General features: G+C 42.8%; 1 protein-coding gene across 4 annotated transcripts in view; it reads right to left on the reverse strand.

Annotated features, from left to right (window-relative positions):
• hecw2a (HECT, C2 and WW domain containing E3 ubiquitin protein ligase 2a) overlaps positions 1 to 5762 on the reverse strand; it is a 39725-nt gene extending 33963 nt beyond the window's left edge. For all 4 annotated transcript variants that reach the window (XM_051404020.1, XM_051404018.1, XM_051404019.1 and 1 more), the window contains exon 1: positions 5616 to 5762. The gene's annotated coding sequence lies outside the window, so the exon portion shown is untranslated. The remainder of the gene's footprint in view (positions 1 to 5615) is intronic.
• Between the last annotated feature and the right edge of the window lie 3713 nt (positions 5763 to 9475).

Genomic DNA, 9475 nt, shown 5'->3' on the forward strand with positions numbered 1-9475 from the left:
TTCTATTTGCTCCTGTTTAAGTAAAGTTTGCTTTCAGTGTCCAGCTGTTTTAGGAAAATACCGTAATTACCATTCCTAAAAATTTATTTATTTATGTATATAATGTCTTTATTCTTTAAGGTTAGCGGTTTCAGACCTGGGGTTGGGGCCCCTAAAAGGTCACAAGATAGATCTAAAAGGTCATGAGATGAACAGAAATGAGAAATGTTGCTACACAAAATATAAAATTTTTTGACTTTTTTTTTTGAGTGAATTATTGGATCATTGTACTTGCTCAGGCCTCTAACAGTAAAACAGTCTATTGATTTAAATCATTTTATAAAGCAAAGATACAAAACTTTGCTGGTTTTAACTGTTGGCAACAGCTTTTCTCTGTTTCATAATGTTTGATATGAATATTTTTGCATTTAGGGCGCTTTAGTTCCACAAAACAGGCTATTTGTTTACATGTACATCATCTTCTCTCTGGGGGATTAATCCGTAAAGAAAATAGTCATTAGTCTCAACCTTTGTGTTATTGCCAACTGGATTTGTGTTGTGAGCTGTAGGGGCTGTGATGTCAGTAAAGGGATTCCTCCTCCTCCTCCTCCTCCTCCTCCTCCCCCCTCCTCTCCCTCGCTCTGTTCCTCTCTGCTTGTGTGTGTGTGTGTGTGTGTGTGTTGGTGTCAGCAAGGCACCCCTTTGTGCCCCCGTGGAGGTGACTGCTGCACTTTACAGCCTGACAGAACGGGCACCTTGGGGAGCTGGCACACGCACACACACGCACACACACACACACACACACACACACACACACACTGGCACTGAGGTCTTATTATGCCTCACTGACACATAAAGTTAAGAACAAAATCACACAACCAGCACAAAGAAGTATAAAACTAATGTACTGCTGCTCGACAATACCTCACACTGTACTCCTCTCATTGTCTTCCCAACGACGTCCTCGCCGAGCACCAACGTTAAGAAGCCGGATGAGGACGGAGCGGTACACCTGACTACAACTCACTGCAACTTTCTGAGTCATTCTGAGGGAACACAGGCTACAGGGTTGCTGCCAGAGTGTTCCCAGAAACAGTGCAGCCCCGTCCCGCTCAGGCAATTTCTCTAAACACACCGCCCAGGGAGTACATGTCTGGGATGAGTCACTCCTCGGGAGGTATCCCCCCAATGACAGGCCTCAGCGAGTCGAAAATGGCATTTACGCCGGAAGACTGATTGATATCGCCCTCTCTGAGTTTAGAACGCTGACCTTTCTATAAAGGGGAATGTGGGTTGTGTATGGATTTATAAGAGGCATAAAAACTGTACACAGACACGTGGAGAAGCATGCAGACAGATCTGCTGGAGCTGCTGAGTGGACTTTCTCTTCTCTTCAACCCGTATTTTAGAAGAGGTCACATGTAGAGCGATGGTTGAGGGCTTGGTCATTACAAATTTATGTTGTGCAGCAAGTGCACATTGTACAAACCCACATAACTGTATTTTAAATTCAAGAGGAGACCAGAGAGTCTCCTAAAAAATACCAAATACCACAGGCTGAATTTGGGGGAAATATATGTATAAAATATCTAAAATACTTCCATTTAAAACACATAAGGAACATTTTGGTTATTGTACTAACTAGAATAATATTTCATATATTCATTGCATAACAGTAACAGTACAGAACAAGTGATAAGCTATACAATGTTTGTGTAAAACGAGCGATTTTGGACGTCTCTTCTTGGATGAATTTCCTGTGAATATTGATCAGAGATGAGTTTTCCTGATATTTATTAGGAACTTTTAGCACAATTCTCTGTCTACACAATGCAAACATACTTAATAGGCTTCGCTTTTTGACGAATACATTGTTTTCTTCTCATTTTTCCGTTAGCTCTTTAGTTGTTTAAACTTTCCTAATGCAATGAAGGCTCTGTGAATGCATCTTAAAGCAAACTACAGATCTTAAATAATAATCTAAACTTTAACAATTTCATTTAGTTTTCTTCACAGACACGAACAAAATGCCGATACACAGGCTAACTGTTTATATTTTTTATGTTTTCTTGCAGCCTTTAAAATCAAGAAGGCCTCGCGAGCCCCCCGTGGAGCTTTAGGTTGGGAACCGCTGACCTAGAACACGAAGATACACAATATCATACTGTCAGACAGAGTGGAATAAGATGATTTTAACGACCTTAAAACCACTGAAGGGGAAACAAACTGATTGATTGATAATAATGACCTATACGTGGAGCAGACAGTGACATCACTGCAGGGTGACACAACCTCTACGCCCCGTTTTAACTCCTGACTCATTGGCTGATTCAGTTTCTAACAAACGCTCCGCAGCCTGTGAAAACCTCAACAGGTCACCTGATTCGATAAGGACACGTTTTTAATTTGATAATCAATCACTTTCTCAACACGTCAATACGCTAAAGCGCTACAGTCGACGAAGGCAAAGCAGTGCCTCAGCTTCACACTCTCAGCATTGTATTTAACACTGCACATGTACAGTTACATTACAGTCATATTCAACCTTACTGTATATAGTGTATAGATTTTCATATTCTAATATTTTTATTGTATATTTTTTCATTTTATTATTTTTTATTGTATTTTTACCCTTTTTCTGTTCTTTGCTGCTTTGCCAAATTTTAATTTCTCCTACAGGGGATCAATTAAGGAACATCTTATCTTAAAAACAGAATAAACGCTGATGGATTATGGGTGAATACAGAGCTCGTATTGTTTGAAATGTTTTCATATGCCCTTACAATACTTTAGTTTCAGTATTGATAGGAAATGGATATGTTTTTGATATTTTGAAGAACATAGAAATGTTTATTTTGTATTAAAAAAAACATTTTTTAAATAAGTTTTTAACATCAGGGATGTATTCAAACTGAATAAAATGAAGTAAATCCTGATGATTCTGGAATATTCTGATTGAGTGTGTCTACATGAGCACTAATTTCCTGGTTGTCATCAGGTTTTCGAAGTATCCCGGTTATGTGCTGCACACATCTTGGAGTACTCCATAGAAACCAGGATTCTGTGGCATGTAAACACCAGATCCAGGTCTCTAAAGGTCCTTTGTTGGTGCAGACCTAGCGACTGAGACAGTGGGAGATCAACTGCACACAGATGATCAGACCCCAGGATACTGTTAGAATCACGCAGGGATAAACATCACATCCCGAATATGATCAAAACCAGGATACTAGTACGCATGTAAACACAAACTCTAAACAAGGTTACCAATCTGACAGTCAGTGGCAGCTTTTAAAACTCAATCATTTTCAATAGATGCTGCTACAGACACCAAATTCAGATTATCTGACAGATATTAGCAACAACTTAGAACTGGAGAACAAGACTGGTAGACCAGGATACCTGCACAGCACTACATTACTTAGATTACATCATTATAATGCTGTTTTAACATATTTTACCTTTATTGACAGTATTTCAATTAACTGTGCAGCCCTAGCCCATTTTAGTCTAATTCTAACCTAAGATTGAATAAAGGAATAACTTTAGTTTTAAGGTCTCTTGTGATGCATCAGTTTCTGATCATTCCTGACTGAACTAAGCAAATATATGTCAAATTCAGACCTATTCCCTCAGAAGACATTTCGTTATGTCACAGTGGGAAAAGCATAAAGAAAACGAATGATGTCTGAATTGCATTTAGCTGCCTCAGTTCGGGGTCCTGCTATAACTCACGCTGGCTCACTGTCACACTGTCATGGTTTACGTGCACAGAACGGAGCCATCGTTAATGTTGTTAATATGCTTTTCCTGCTACGATGAGTCAAAATGTCTGCAGTGGAAGAGGCTCTATTTAAAGGCCCCCGCTGGTGGGACTAAGTCAGGTACAAGGTACAGGGTGGGTCTCTGCTGGACGTTGCACGATGTCGCCAAACTCCAAATGAGGTTTTATAACTAGGCTCAACGACAAAGACCACGCCTCAAACTCATCGCATTTCAACACTTAAGCACACCTTATCCCTCCACATCCCTCTTTCGTCTCCTCTTCTCTCTCTCTTATTCAAACACCGGGGCTCTAAGCGTACCCCTCGACCCCCAACCGTAACCCTACAGCCCTCATCCTCCATCCCTCGATATCCATTACATTCAATAAACCATAATTCCAAATCCTCATTGGTCTCTGTTAGTGAAATAAGAGTTCCCATAAGCAAGTAGTGCTGCTCTAACAGGTGTAATGAACCAGCAGGAGAGTTCACACCCACACATCAGATCCTCAAGAAGAGGTCTCACCAGGTAACATGTGTGAGAACACCGGTGTGGGTGAAGCAGTCTGTAGGGGCTTCAACAAACACCTCTCAAAGGACACTCCTGCCCGGGTACGAACCGTTCCTCATTCCTCAGCACGCTTCAAACGTCTCTTCGTCTGAAGTCAATAGAGGACAGCTGGTCTTCAGGTTAGGAGAGCTTGTGATGGATTCTCATAGTGACCCCTCACACTGCTTTAATCTTCCACTTTGATTACTTCAGTGTGATATGTTTAGGGGAACAGGCTGTTGTTGTTGTTAGAGAGCGTAAACTGTGTCAGTTTTATAGAGGAAATGATCTTTTAATTTAGGAGTGTAGTGATTAATTATACACCCTGTGTACGGGAGGGTGTTTGGGACTTTCGGCCTCTATTTCTTCACAAACTTCTCTTCTTCAGTTATCAGACACGCTTAACATTATCGGTTCTGTGCACAGTCTGGGCAGCTGTCCGAACCAGACCGTCACAGGTTGCCCCCCCCACCCCTTGTCAAATTCTGTCAAGTGAGGAAATCTGTTGTTTTGTGATGATCCGCAGGGACAAAAAAATCCAACAAAACTGTATTTCTGCTTGTTCCACTTCGTCTCAGATAACAGAATTTGCTTAATGTATCACATTTTTGAGAAAGCTGTGCATGTTTGCACTTTTGCAAGAGAGGCAAAAAGTAGAGAAGATCTCAGAGGGGTATTTAGCACAGACACTGCAGGGCCACCGTATGATTGCTTTAGGGCACGATTCTGACCACAGCATTATGTTATTATAGATTAATATGAACGTAAACACAGCTCCCGTTCTGCACTTACGGGGCAATCTCAACATCTCCCAGCAGAAGAGACGTGAAGGTAACCCCCCCCCACGGCACAATCACGTCAGCAAAAATCCCGTTACATAACAGTTTGTCTCCAACTTTAATCATTTTAAGTCAATCTGCGCGCAGCCGAGGCCGCGCACGGCCGCTCTGCGCACATGACCGAGCACAGGCCATATATAGGACCGCACTGGCGGAATGTGCAGGTGTCACAGCTCGCTATTGGATTACTGTGGGAATTCCCTACGTCATTTTATTTTTATGCATCTCTTTCACAAGACGCATGCATGAGCGCAGAATCGATCAGTTACCCCCCCTCCCAACCCCAACCCCCCCTTTCAGTGCAAAAAACACACACCACAACACAGCGCAGAACCCGATACGCAAACGGCGACGCTGCGGTTGTTTAATGACACATTCAGCTGCTTTCAGCATCATCATCATCATCATCATTAACAGCATCACTGCTGGAAGCCATGAACACCTACACGGTCCCTCCGCTCCCCGGCGGCGCGCTCAGCTTACCTTTGGCGCAGAGGTGCGGGGGGTTTTTTGGGACAGCGCTGCCACCAACACCTGCTCGGAGCTCTCTGCGCGGGGATATCACGGTTCAGGTCGTTATCCCTGCAGTCCAAATGAGGAGAGACGGGCGGGGTGCCGCGCTAGGGCCCCCCCTCCCCCAACCCCCCACCCCTGCCACCCCCTCCCTCTCAGATCCCGAGCCAGGGCATATTTGGGCTCGGAGTCACGTATCAAGACGGTATCCCTCTGTAAAGCTGCGGCGCTGCAGAGACACCTCGGCCCTCTTCGGTAGCAGCCGCCAGAAGTGTGCGCAGAAACTCCAGCAGCACCTCCCCGCACTGTCCCCCGCACTGTCCCCCGCACTGTGCCCGCACAGGAGGCTGCTCCTGCTGCTGCTGCGGGCTTCAGGCGTGCAGCTCACACAGACATCGCATCCTTCTCCCTCTCTGCATCGCAATGCGCTGCAGTCAGTGCCGACGTCCTCCCACCAGTCCCGGCAGATGCACACAGTGTGACTGGGCAGAGCATGCAACCGCTGTCAGTCCGGGGGGAGAGAAGGGAAGAAGAGACTTAGACTACCCGAGGATGGCGTAATGTTTGCTTATTTGCAGTGGAGAGAGTCTCCTTGCTGGGGGGGGGCGCGGAGGGATTTATTCGGAGGAGTGTAGTGGCTGAGATGTAGTTTTTTGCTGTTGATAACACACACACACACACACACACACACACACACACACACACACACACACACACACACACACTGCATATTAATGTGGGAAATCAGAGTGGGCGGTGACTAGAGAGAGAGAGAGAGAGAGAGAGAGAGAGAGAGAGAGAGAGAGAGAGTCAACCTGTAGAAGCCCTGTGCAGCTTTATACTTTAACATTGGTTCAGTATGTTTCACTGTTAGAGATTTAACAGCTGGAAGATCATAAAGTTAAAAATAGCTCCATTTCCAAATCAAAAAGGGATAAATAATAGAAGAGGGGCTATCATTTATTAAGCTGACGACCTATGTTACATATTTTATGGATATTTCATTTTATATTCAAAACTGTACAATGAACCCAAACAGTGAAGTTTGTGTAAAACGAGTGATATGGATGAATTTTGAGCAGATTATTTCCTATTTAGGGAACTTTTCTATACAATTCTCTGTCTGTATTATGCATTTTACTTATTTTTAACACTCATAAACACTTAAAGGGCCGCTTGACCATTGTTCTATTAGATAATTTACTTTATTTAACATTCACTTTTCCTCCCAGATGTGAACCAGCTGCTGAGCTACAGGCCTACTGTGTATATTTTTAAACCTTAAAATCAAGAAGGTCTCGCAACCCCCCCATAAAGCTTTGGCATCCCCTGGTGGGGGTCCCGACCCCCAGGTTGGGAACAACTGAACTACAACATTCAAATATTTCTAATGCATTGATACATCAATTATAATAACCCAATAATACAGCCTCATATACATATGAATGTGATATTTACAGTGTCTTTAGGTTGTGTTATTGCTTTTACTCACAATGATCCGGATACATTTCCCCCCTCAGGTAACATGTGACTGATATTTACCTGCAGACACATTGACGAGAGTAGTTTTCAGTTATGGCCTTTCAGTCTTGTGCCAGTTGCTCCATATTTAGACTCCGGGGAATCCCATTCAGCATTTCCCACCACAGTGAAGCGGCGCATCTGATTCTGCATAAGCACATTAAAGCGAACATGAGGAAAGTGTACAGATCCATTCATCCAGCCGGGCTGACACACTGCTGACAGGCCGGGGTCGGCAGGGAAACGCTGCCCCCTGGTGGCCGCTCAGCAGAGGTGCAGCGAGAGGACATCCATCTACAAATGGTGATTATAAACAGCATGAAGTGCTGCTTGACAGTGTAGCTGATGCAGTGTGGAGGGTCTGTAGCTACAATGATGTTATCTAATCTCAATATAGTTTAAATCCTATGAGGTTAATAGTCATCTAGTCACAATCTATCTAAACTGGCCTCTAGTGACCTCTGAGGGGACAGCCAAACAAAATAACAACAATGATGTCATTCCTTTGTTTGGGATCCCACACATCCTGGAAAACCTGGAAACTTAGGGACTAGTTTTCCAGTCATGGAAACACCTGGAAATTGTTTAAAATGACCTGGAGATAACCTGTGTTGTCCTGGAAACTTTTAATTGTACGTTATCCTGTGCTGTGGCCAAATTAATGTCACATCAGAGGAAAAGCTGCAGTCAGTAGACCTTTTTCACAGCAGCCGTTTTGACATGAAACAGTAGGGTATGTTGTTTCTAGGGGATGTTGGCTCACTGGAGAGGCTCTGCTGCACTAAATGGAACAGAGCCTTTATTAGTATCATTGATATGCCAGATGTCAAAATGGCTGCTGTGAAAAAGGTCTATTCGGAAAGCGGAAAAATCAGCTGAGGTGAGAACAGCCAAGCGTGCTATGAAAGTGGAAAATGTCCTGGAAAATGTCCTGGAAAATGATTTCTTAAGCAGAGTGGGAAGCCTGGAAAAACAGGCGGGCTCCCATAGCCTACTAAATGTTCCAGTTTCACCAGTAACTGGTCACTTTTAGCTCTCTCAGAGGACAGTGCAGTTATCTTGAGCTGCTGTCCTGGAAGCAGCTACATAGAATGTTTTTATATTACAGCGATATAAAAGCAATCATTTTAAATCATCTGATGCAGTGCTAGTACTTAATGCATCCTGAGAGCCATAATGAAATAACAACAATTACTTCATAAATAATTCATACACCCAAAACAGACTGTTTTTTGGTGATTGTGCCTGAATAAATTCATACTTGTTTAAAAGACTTCACAAGCTTTCTGGATGTTCATTCAATAAAGCAGCTTAAACAAATCTGTTCTCGACACGATACAAAGCATTGGGCTGTTCTGTAGTCCATCTTTATGTTATTAAAGGAGGACAAAATTAACGGTAAAGCACTAAAACAGCTGTGGTAAACACCCTTGGGTTATTGTGCCTAATTAATAATTAAAGTGTATCAAATGTTTTGCATTAAAGTTTAAAATAAATTATAATTGACCAATAATTTATCAGCAAAAGGGTCAAACTACAGCACCCTCAGTCCTCCCTCCTCAGGCCCCTCATACAGGTATTATCACTCCCTGCTGCTGGGAGGAAATATAGTATTTTCTATCAGGAGTCAATAACCCAGTAAGAAATATAATAAGTATATTTACATTATATGAAGTTTATGACTGGTGGCTTTAGGCAGAACGGTTGCTTGTAGTAACGGCAAATGTTGAAAACACGAACAGTACATGCAGCCTTCAAGAGGCTTTAATACATTTTAAATACATGCTCATGTGTTTAATATCTACGCTAAACATTTACATACGTTATCTCGTAATGTTCTTACAATGTGGGAAACAAACTGAAAAAAAAAAAGTATATAAAAGGTCAAATTCCTCCAGACGAATATTGAATATTTAATTCAAGAGCTCAGTTTGTGTTGGCCCTCACTGTGAGTAACCAGAGACTCATTTGGCCAAAAGTCACCAGTTAACACGGTCACTCTTTAAACCATTACACCGGCAGTGCAGTTGAGCCATTTCCTCGCAGAAGTTGGAACAAACTTTTAAATTAGGCCATTTACATCTAATATGAGTGAAGATTCAGCAACTGGACTGATGAGGTGAAATAAGTTTAATCCATCTGGAACTGAAGTACTTGTGCTCAAACCCCCACCAGCTCGACAGATAATTTATAGGCCCCCGATAGATATCGTGTATCCTTACTAATCAGACATTTTCTCTGGACTGTGTACAGTGATTGATTGACACCTCCCTCACGCTCCTGAGAGGGCGGGACAACTTCCACCTTTA

This window comes from Dicentrarchus labrax, unplaced genomic scaffold (assembly GCF_905237075.1).
Source record: "Dicentrarchus labrax unplaced genomic scaffold, dlabrax2021, whole genome shotgun sequence".
In the NCBI taxonomy this organism is placed as follows: Eukaryota; Metazoa; Chordata; class Actinopteri; family Moronidae; genus Dicentrarchus; species Dicentrarchus labrax.